Below are 10,805 nucleotides of genomic sequence, written 5' to 3' on the forward strand. Positions count from 1 at the left end.
AAGCTTTTCAAGGAGGTATACGTACTTTTCATGGTATTAACAACTTTTAATGATGATTGCAATTTAAGAATTGATTTGCATCAAACATTCCAATATGACATTATCAACCAACAAAGAATGACGAATGATTAGGAAGATTACCAGACCTGCATTTCCTGAAAAATCCAATCATCGTTTTACGGTTAACCAAATTAATCATAAGTCAAGATGTTGTATTACATCTGTTCGTTATCGTGTTAAAATCACAATAAATTTATGATGAAAATTTGTAAAACAGGTTTAACCTTAATAAATATAAATTTAAACAAAGCTACATTCAGATTAATATATACCGTTTGGTGTTATCGTTGTAGGACATTGACATATTATCAAGTCCTTAATCGTTGTAGGACAATGACATGTTTCATTGAAAAAAGTGTCTAATCGTTGTAAGACAATGACATGCGCCATCTTAAACAGTGCATACGTTTGTTGTTATCATTGTAGGACAATGACATGTGCCATTGACACATGTACTTAATAGTCGTAAGACAATGACATGTGCCATTTACATTAGTGCAAACGTTTGGTTTTATCGTTGTAGGACAATGACATGTGCCATAAGTAATAGTGCATATATTAGCTGTAGGATAAAGACATGTACCATTTTTATAAATAGCTTAGACCATGTGCACTGCTGATATATTAGTCTTGCTTGGCCTATAAATCCACGCAAAACCTTTGCAGTCATTCCTGCATAAAACGGAATACTTGCCACTGAACGTTAAACAACCAGCAAACAATCAATCAAATGCAAAATAGATGCGCGATTTATTTTTTAACAACGACATTGCAAAACAATGTTCTTTTTTTAATGGATAAGGGAGATTATTCGAACGCATATACGACATGTAAACAAACGGAACTCAATGTAAGATTACGCAACATTCAACAACACAAAATAAATTGGAACACAACAATAAAACTTAAGGTTGCACAAAGCATACCAAACTGTTTACTGTTATCTTTAAGCACACTGCAATATCGGTAGAAATGTGTTACTGAAAAAAATAACTGCCCCTTGACGATAAGTTCGTAAGATGTTGAGAAACCCCTAATTCGACGCATAACTCGATGTTACGTGTTCCCCTTTAAAGAGAGGCGGAAGATACCATAGAGACATTCAAACTCATAATTCGAAAATAAACTGACAACGTCATGGAACCCTTTGGAGTTTCACCCTATTCTTTTACCTGAACTTGATTTTTTTTAGTGAATAAAGAGTTAGGCCTAAATATAATCGGCGTGTTCGTGTACAATGTACACAACATCGAGCAGTATTCATTTAGCTTTATATATTTGATAGCCAATTTTCTGAACAGATCCTTTACTGCAGATTTGCCGAGGTCTGATCAATGATTTATACAGACGAATCGTTAATTGGCTTTCATTTTGATTAAGACTATAATAGATTTTCCTTTTTACTGTTTCAATCTCCTCAGTACTTCATATGAAGCATTTTTGAACTCGTTTAATGATCTAACAATTGGTTTTGGTACTCAAAGGCGTTTTCTTGAAACGTTTCGTTTCAAGCATCTCCGAAGAAATTCATTCTAACAACACATCATGCCTTACGCAATAATTGAAAATCAGTCTCGGACTTTTTATACTATAAAAAACCAAAAAAAAACGTAAAAACCAAGAAGAAAGCTATAGAGGTTCATGGATTAGGTAAATAGCGTCATCATTTGCAGTGGTTATACTAGTTGTGAGTATTTAATCAGGGTAGGCTCCTCCCTTTTATGTCATTCTGAAGGTTTACTCTTCGCATGGTGAGAGTATATATTCACCCTTATAGGTTCGGAATCTCTTTGATATTATTTTATGATTTAATATGAGAAATATCGCGAAAGGACATCTGAAATCTGTGTTTGTATTGTTACATGAACGCAGTTAACATCAAAATCAAAAGGTAATAACTTTGTATAATTAAAAAATAAGCTAAATATCAACATAAGGTGATCTGGTATGATTGGCAATGAAAAAACTATCCACCAGAGTCCAAATGACGTGCAAGTATGTTGATTTTTTCCTGTTAATCAGATTTGTACACTTTATTTGTCCATCCTTGAATATAACGTAATATTTTTAACCCGCAAATTACATTTCTAATCATCAATTTAGGATTAACTCATTTACATAAACTGCTTAGACGCATTAACTTTTTCTTTATTCAATGCATTTCCTATAATAGCACATTTTAATTTTCTACATTAGTGGAGATAGTAATAAGTCTTTTTTTTTTTTGCTGCATGGATTTTTAGAATACATGAATGTCAAACTACTACACAGCTTAAATTATTATAGCACAATAATCTATCATTTTTCATCATGTTTAATAATAGACCTAACTGCTCATTGAATAATGTTAGGGTTGGAATTTCCTACTTTCTTTTTTTTTTTTTAACTTTTTTGTAATATTTTCAATTTCACCTATCTGCCTGAAATTCCAGGAACTTCAACCTATATGTCTTAGTCTCCAGAAAATTGAATAACTTTAAAATCATTTTGAATGAATCTTTTTTTTTTACTATTTAATTAATTTGAAAATAATTGAATTTAATGATAAACGAGCATTTGACAAGTTGAAATCATGTAACAGCCAATTTTCAATCTTTAAAAAACCTTCAAGTTTATACTGAATTGTCAACCGGAGACACATATATACATGTATATATGTCTCTGTGTCCACGTACCAACTTATTTGGGGCATTATATTTCCAATAGTTTGTGTCGTTTTCTTCGCATAAGAATGTCTTAAGTTTTGTCTATTGAAAGACCTTACAACATTTTGAACAGTGGAAACATCAGCAGGATATATCTATATCTTGTTAATTTTCTAAAACAATCGGGTGTGTGAGAAAAATACCAAGAATGTGAGAAAAATATCAAACAAACAGCAAAGTGTAACGATAAATCCTATTTGCCACAATGGGAATTTATTTGTATAAGATGCATTCAATTTCATTATAAAATATTGTTTACACTAAATATGATACTTTTGAAAAGGTCATATAAGGCATGCTCATCTGTATATATATTGTTGAAAAACAGTCGTTCTGTCAGAAACTTGTTAGAATTACAATGAAAACATAAATGATGCGCCTTCAAAAATAAACTCCATAATTACAGGCCTCTGACTTGAAACGTAATTTAAATCGAATTTAAGCAGAGTTGTTAAAATTACGCTGTAAATGTTGTTAATGAATGTGACAGTTTTCACCGATTATACTACAATGTAGATCTCTAATGATGGGAAATATTTTACTTATTAGTTTCATTGAGTGTCGAGTGTGTAACACAAATGTGTATCAAATAAACCTAAACACAAAATAACTTGGGCGATAAAAACACTGTTGATTAACTTTATTAATATATTTCCACATTAGAATAATAGTCCTTAATATAATAATTTTAAAAGCATACACGTTTATTTCCAAATTAAACTGATGACCACACAACGAAAGAGAAAATGACTAATAAGTTAGGGAAGCGGAATCTAAAGGGAGAACGTTTCAATTATTTGGGACAAATCAAATTATTTCAGAGAGAAACTTTTCCTTGCATGTATATATTATAGAAGGTGGTCTTTAATAAAGTAGCACACAGTAAAGAGACGGGGTCAAATATATTGGCTATACTGTGTTTGCCTGACACATTTTGATTCAAGTCATTGTCCCAGTGTGATAAAATGTCTGCCTTTGAAATTGACATTTTTCATTCCCATTTGGTCAAGTTATAACTGACAAATTTCAAGTTGGAAGTGAGAAATGACAACAGAGAGTTACTTTTGGTCTTTTGTTGGCTCCTTTCCATGTGTTTAACCATTTCTATCCGTTTATCGATTATTTTTCTAACCGCTTATCGATTACACTCAAACCATAAATAAATGATGTTAAAAAAATCGAAACTTTTTAAAGTTTTAGACACCAAAAATTTAACAAAAAAAAATAACATGAAATAATAGTTACAAACCACCAAGTTAAGATCTTAAGTGAAAAATTCTTTACATAGCGTTATTCTACTAGTATTATATAGGGTAGTAAATGCCTTGTAATTATCGTCTCATAAGCCGGAATCAAGTAAACAAGGAATCGTTAAAAACAGCTAGACAAATAAACGCAGGATTTTGCATAATATAACTAACACTACTCACATTTCCTTTCTTCAAATGGACTTCCAACTATAAAAGTGAGGGAAAATACCGTCATCAAACAATTATATAAAAATATTGCAAAATAGGGAATCCCGATGATTTCTGTTGAAAACGTTTGAGTACTTTTAATCTTCAAAAATAGGTTATAAAAAAATCATTTTTTTAAGTCATTCGTTTTGTTTAGTTTTGGAACGTATCTTTGTGTCGTTTTCTTCGACATTTAATATATACATATAATATACAAACTCTGACTTTTCAATTCTGAGTTTAAGTTAATTGACAAAGTTACTGAAATTTGGAAAACGTGGTTGTATCCCAGATGGGAGGAAGTTGTATTGGTTTAATGCTTCATTTGTACGAACCTAATATAAGTATGCAGTAGATCGAATGATATTTCAGAAGTAAACAGAAAATAGACATTACCACATAGCGGGACATTACAAAACTCCCAACGTTTGTTCTCATCTGTAGTATAACACCAAGGTCCTCCATCAGCAATGTTTGGATTTCGGCAGTAGTTGTGGTCTCCGATCCATGTTTTACTGTGATTGTGAGGAGTGTTAGCTGACCATTTCTGACAAGTGAAACCATTAATGGTAGAGTTGATCGTGCCTGTATACGTAGTACCAAATAGATCAGACATGCAGTTCTTATCTGATAAAAAATATTAAGGTCAAAATTACATTTGTAAACCTATACTATAATATAAAGTAGCATTCAATAACAGCATGCATTGATAATAATAAGGCTAAAAATAAAATACTTGTTTCCACTAACCCTACCATAAAGAATGTTTTGGTCATGTTTTGGACAAGCGCTATTAAACCGTTTCACGTGTTTAAGCGAGATAAAAAAAACCAAAAAAACTAGTTTGCCTATGGACATGATAGATAGCTGTCGACCGTAATTTTTCAAATTTGTTAGCGGAAAAATAGGTATTACCTATATTAGTTCATATTTCAATCATCCTTATAATGCATACAAAAGGTCAAGCAATAAGTAAATTTGACCAATTTTTTTGCCAGATAATTTAACAGACACAACTAGTCAGCCATGTTAAAGGTCAATAAAAAATTATCCGCGGTCTCTTTAATGGGTAAAATAATATGATATATAAGCCTATTTTCATCAACTGCGTTTTGCAATTTGGGCATTTATCCTATTTGGTTTTTGAGTCGTTATATTTCTATCTCATTGGTGTATACCCACATGCACCATATTTCATTTATGATAGCTTCTCATGGCTGGTCACTTCCAAAACATTTATTTTTTTTTATAGTTTATATAGGAGAATAGAAATTTTAAACTTTTGTGTCTGCCGGGAAACTTCAATGGAGGGGCCAAAAGGTTAAACCACGATACCCATCTCAATTTGTATTTACTGAATTTGAAGGCAAATGTAAATAATTGTGGGAAATTGTAACCCTTTTTAACGTTAACGACAGATGTGATATTATTTATTCCGCAATCTATTGTAAGATTTGCAGACTTCCCATGGTAATAAGATTGCTATCTTCTAGCTTCAATCACATGAATTATAAAGCAAATACTATTGATGAATGTTTGTAACATTCATATTTATCATTTTTGACCAGCCATTTAAGAAATCTGACGGGTAAGTTTTACTCCGTAGTTCCGAATATATTAGCGTTTTTTTTTGTTTTTTCAAAGCAAAACAAAGTTACCGATGCTAGTTTGAAAGTGAAAAACTTTGACGGCTGACGGTCGTTTCGGTGAAATAAACAAGATCTGCAGTTATATGACAAAAGTATCTTTTTCAAAAAAACAAACTTTATTAACATCATCTAAACTTATTCTACAAGGACTTTGAGACAAACATATCGGCAAATAAATTATTCGCCAACATTTAATTATAAACAGAAAATGGAACAATGTGGTCTAAATGTTCTTAAGAGGTTACATTAATTAATTGTAAATACATGTATCTTACCGTTGAAGTCCGATGCTGGCATTATAACAGCATAGTAAAACCTAAACAGCCCACAGGAAATTAGAACAGAAATGATCGTTTGCATCTTCGGTTCAATTCAACACCCAGCAACATGGACCCATCTTGTCAATAGTCGTTTAAGATCTGATATAATTTATATATAATGACAAACACGTGATTATTTAATATTTATTTCAAACTAAATAACAGATAATTTCACGATTGGCACGAAAACTATGAACAAATATCATTTATGAAAGCAATTTAAAATGTTGGGGCATTATATTAGGTATTTAGCATTTTAAATAGACAAGTAGCTATAATATTGAACAACATTAATAAGTTGATTTTTTTTTCAAACAACTCGTTCTTTATCGAAGGATTGCAGATATAAAGGTTAAAACTTTGAATTCATGTTCTTATGTAAAGTTGCTGTAATTGCTGATCGTTATTCATTCAAAAACCATTATTAAGTTAACCTAATGTTTCGTTTCGTTCTATTGTTTGTACAGCACCAACTGTTTTTAACTTCGACTGTCCAAAACGAGGCTTTGATTGTTATTGTGAATTCATACCCGGACATGAGCATCAAAGATATGTTATCTTGTTCATATTTAACTTAATAACCTGATTTAGTCGTCTTTAAATGGGTGCATATTATATGGAATTCATCATAATTATGCATTGTCTTGGCAAAAAATATTATGCCACATGTGGAGCAGGATCTGCTTACCCTTCCAGAGCACCTGAGACCACCCCCGTTTGTTGGTAAGGTTTGTGTTTCTCAGTCTGTAGTTGTCTAGACTTTTGTTTTGGTTGTTTTTGGTATTTTTTCAGTTTGTCTTCGACTGATGATTTTAAATATCCCATTGGTATGTTTCGCCTCCCTTTTTTTTCTGTAACATTTTGAAAGTTGTACACACGTGAAAAATTAAAACAATACCAATAGCATTTATTTGATTTTTTTTTTTATAAAAGGGTACGCGATTACTTACTGTTTGTCCATCTTTATAAACAAAATCAATACATATACTAAGAACTTAGTAAACGTTACCCTAAGACTATCGAAATCTATTTGAGTTTTCTTTTAAACTAAATTCTAATTCATAGTTTGACAGATTATGTAAAATAGAGTGAAGGCAATTGCTTTCTTTTTTTATTTCTACGTAAAATTTCTAGTTTTTGCGGGGATATAAAACGTTGTCTGGTAGATGCAAATTAGATTCCATGTATGTTTGCTCGTATGCATATCTAACTTTACAATGGAAACGTTTTATGTACTTTTGACATATTCATATATATAATTATAATGAATTAACATGCCAAAAACAAATTTGCAAATACTGAAAAATTGAAGCTGTGTTTTTTAGTTTGTTTTATCTGAAAACATAAATATATAACAATCGTAGACATAAAGATTAGTTATTTCGGAAAAAGGTATTTCAGTCCAAAATACACATACATGTATATTACATAACACAGCTGTAGTATCGCAAAGATAATATATAACTTTGAAATAACAATATGAAATACACATTGGAACTTAATCACATTACACATAATTCAATACATAACGGTACTCTTCATAAAGCACATTCAATACATAACAGTACACTAAGTCTTCAAAAAAGCACAATTCAATACATATCAATACACATTATAATGCACAATTCAATTCATAACAGTACACTTCATAAAGCACAATTTAATACACAACAGTACACTTCATGAAGCACAATTCAATACACAACAGTACACTTCAAAAAGCACAATTCAATTCATATCAGTACACTTCATAAAGCACAGTTTAATACACAACAGTACACTTCATGAAGCACAATTCAATACTTAAAAGTACACTTCATAAAGCACAAATCAATTCATAACAGTACATTTCATAAAGCACAATTCAATACATAGCAGTACACTTCACGAAGCACAATTCAATACATAACAATATACTTCTTAAAGCACAATTCAATACATAACAGTACACTTCATAATTACGTACGATCCAGGTACAAATATTTTAATCATACTCAATTCATGGAAAACAACCACAATGCCAAAATATAGGTATCGACAGATTGTAGTACCGTGAAAGTGCATATGTGTAAAACAATTGAACATCGAGTGACACACATATTTTGAAAAATTTTATTCTGACACGATACAAATAGGTACAAGCAAGTTTGGCTTTACCTGTAGAAAACTTTTTTTAAACGCAATAGCACATCCTAAATTTTACAGTGTTGTTGTTTACCGAGCCCGGAAATTTAGATACGATCCGGGTAAACTTATCAATCCTTTAAATACACTTATTCTAAAGGATTATCAATTGAACACTGTAATTTGATCTTTGAATATTGTTTTTATTGGTTTAGATATTAATTTTGTTATCAGTAAATCAATACCATACTAAATATTATTGTTTTACACATATGCACTTTCACGGTACTACAATCTGTCGATACCTATATTTTGACATTGCACAAGGTCATGTTTTTTCTCTGACTGTTAATGACGTCTTAACATTTAATCCATTGGAAGTTGGATGTATACTGGTTGCTATTTTAGTCTAGTAATAGATACATGATTTTTTTATTAGTTGTTATTGGCTTTGAACTAGGTGTCAGTAACTGCGAGTACTCTCAGATCTGTACTTTGTGTCTTTGTTGTTGGGGATTTATAAATACTCTGTCACATACAGTCTGTGTTTTTGTTAGAAGTTTTTCTGCTTTGTATAGATCTGATGAGTTAAGCCCTTTTTAACTGATTTTTATAGTTTGTTCTAATGTTGGGCCGTAACACCACTGTCCCAGGTTAGGGGATGGTTGAGAGCTCACAAACATGTTTAACCCCGCCATATTTTTTAAGTGCCTGTCCTTAGTCAGGAGCTTGTAATTCAGTGGTTGTCGTTGGTTCATGTCTGTAATATTTGTTTTTCGTAAATTGTTTTGTTATAAATTAAGCCGTTAGTTTTCTCGATTGAATTGTTTCATATTTTTTATGTGGGGCCTTTTATAGCCGACTATATGGTATGGGTTTTCTCATTGTTGAAGGCCGTACGGTTGCCTATAATTACTTACATCCACTTTATTTGAACTTTGGTGGATAGTTGTTTCATTGCTTATCATACTACATCTCCTTATATATAAATATATATAAAAAAAAACAGTTTCTACTTTAATTACACTTGCAGGAGTCGTTAAGAAAAGGAGAAAAATCGAGGACGTGGTCTCAACCAAACAGCATCTTTTATTTATCACGGTATTTCTTTTGCTTTCATGTTTAGGGAACCGTTTCTAATTTAGGGTATTACTAAGTTTAAGGAGTTTGTCAATGACTAGTGTCAGGGTAAGGTACGGGTTACAGATAGTTTAAAGCCCCTGGATGGACCCCAACCCCCCGAAATTATGTTTTTTTTTTTAAATTTAGTGAGTGTGCATTTCATTTATATTTATAGAGAAAGTTATATGGCCATTGATATTACTTTTGTTTCATTTGTTCATTTTTCAATATTCTAAGGATGCGGAGTCAGACAGTGCACAACAACTGAGATGCAAGTTAATGCACTGGTAAAAGCTTTTACCATTCTTTGCTTTTCCTAATACAAGCAGTAATCGGCGGGATTTTATAGTACAATAATATAATACTTTCACGTAATGAACTCCTCTCAAAATAACAGAAGTAAACTCACTCTAAGATCAAAGGAAAAAGATACCACTAATGTTACAAATAATCTATGAAGAACTACAGCCATGCGCACTACCAGGTGATTCCTTTACTCTTTAGTAAGAGTTGTCGACAGACCTTGTTCCGTATGTCCGTTTAGAAAGAAACAAAAATGGGCAATCAAAAACCATAAGTCTAATAATAACATACAGCACCATGGCCAAAAAGAAAAACGATGAAAATACAAAAAACAAAAATACAAAAAAAAAATTTGCAATTTATTTTCTTGTTTGGTATTACAATTGAGAATAGCTTTATGGTTTTTCAGTTATCTATTTATGTATTCAATGTTTTCATCTTACAACTCACACCCTGTATTTTGAAAAAATCCGGAATCAAAATAATATAGCGGTTTGTTTTATTAAGTATTGTGTTGAATCGGCTTGAGTAACTTTCCCTTCCCTTCCTTTCCGGTTTATTTAGGTTTCTGTGTTGTTTTTGTGTAGGTGTTATATGAACTGGCATTTATATAATTATCTTTTTTTCCTTGGTACTCAGGTTTCGCCTTTTTCGAAATCTTTTAAGTTTTCATTTACCCTTGGTATCTAGATCGTCTTTATATATATTTTTTTTGTTCTACTGAACAATAAGGAAAATCCCGATTAATACAAATTTGAAAAACTAAATTAAAAAACAGATGAGTCAATACAATTTGATATACTAGCATCAAAACCAATTTTATATAAATTGCAAAATACAACGATCTAGTAACAAACACATTACTCATTAATTTGAAGTCAACACGTAATGATTTTATAATATTGCTATGGGATGAAGCCGTGATAAAATAAATCATTTGTCTTATTTCAAAGTGCACAAGGGATACCAAGTTATGTTCTATATGAATATTAAAAACATAATTTATAAAACTTCAATTGAAAGTAATATTACATAAAAAAAAACATAAATTAGCTTTCGTGACAA

Source organism: Mytilus californianus, unplaced genomic scaffold (assembly GCF_021869535.1).
Source record: "Mytilus californianus isolate M0D057914Y unplaced genomic scaffold, xbMytCali1.0.p SCAF_1, whole genome shotgun sequence".
Lineage (NCBI taxonomy): Eukaryota > Metazoa > Mollusca > Bivalvia > Mytilida > Mytilidae > Mytilus > Mytilus californianus.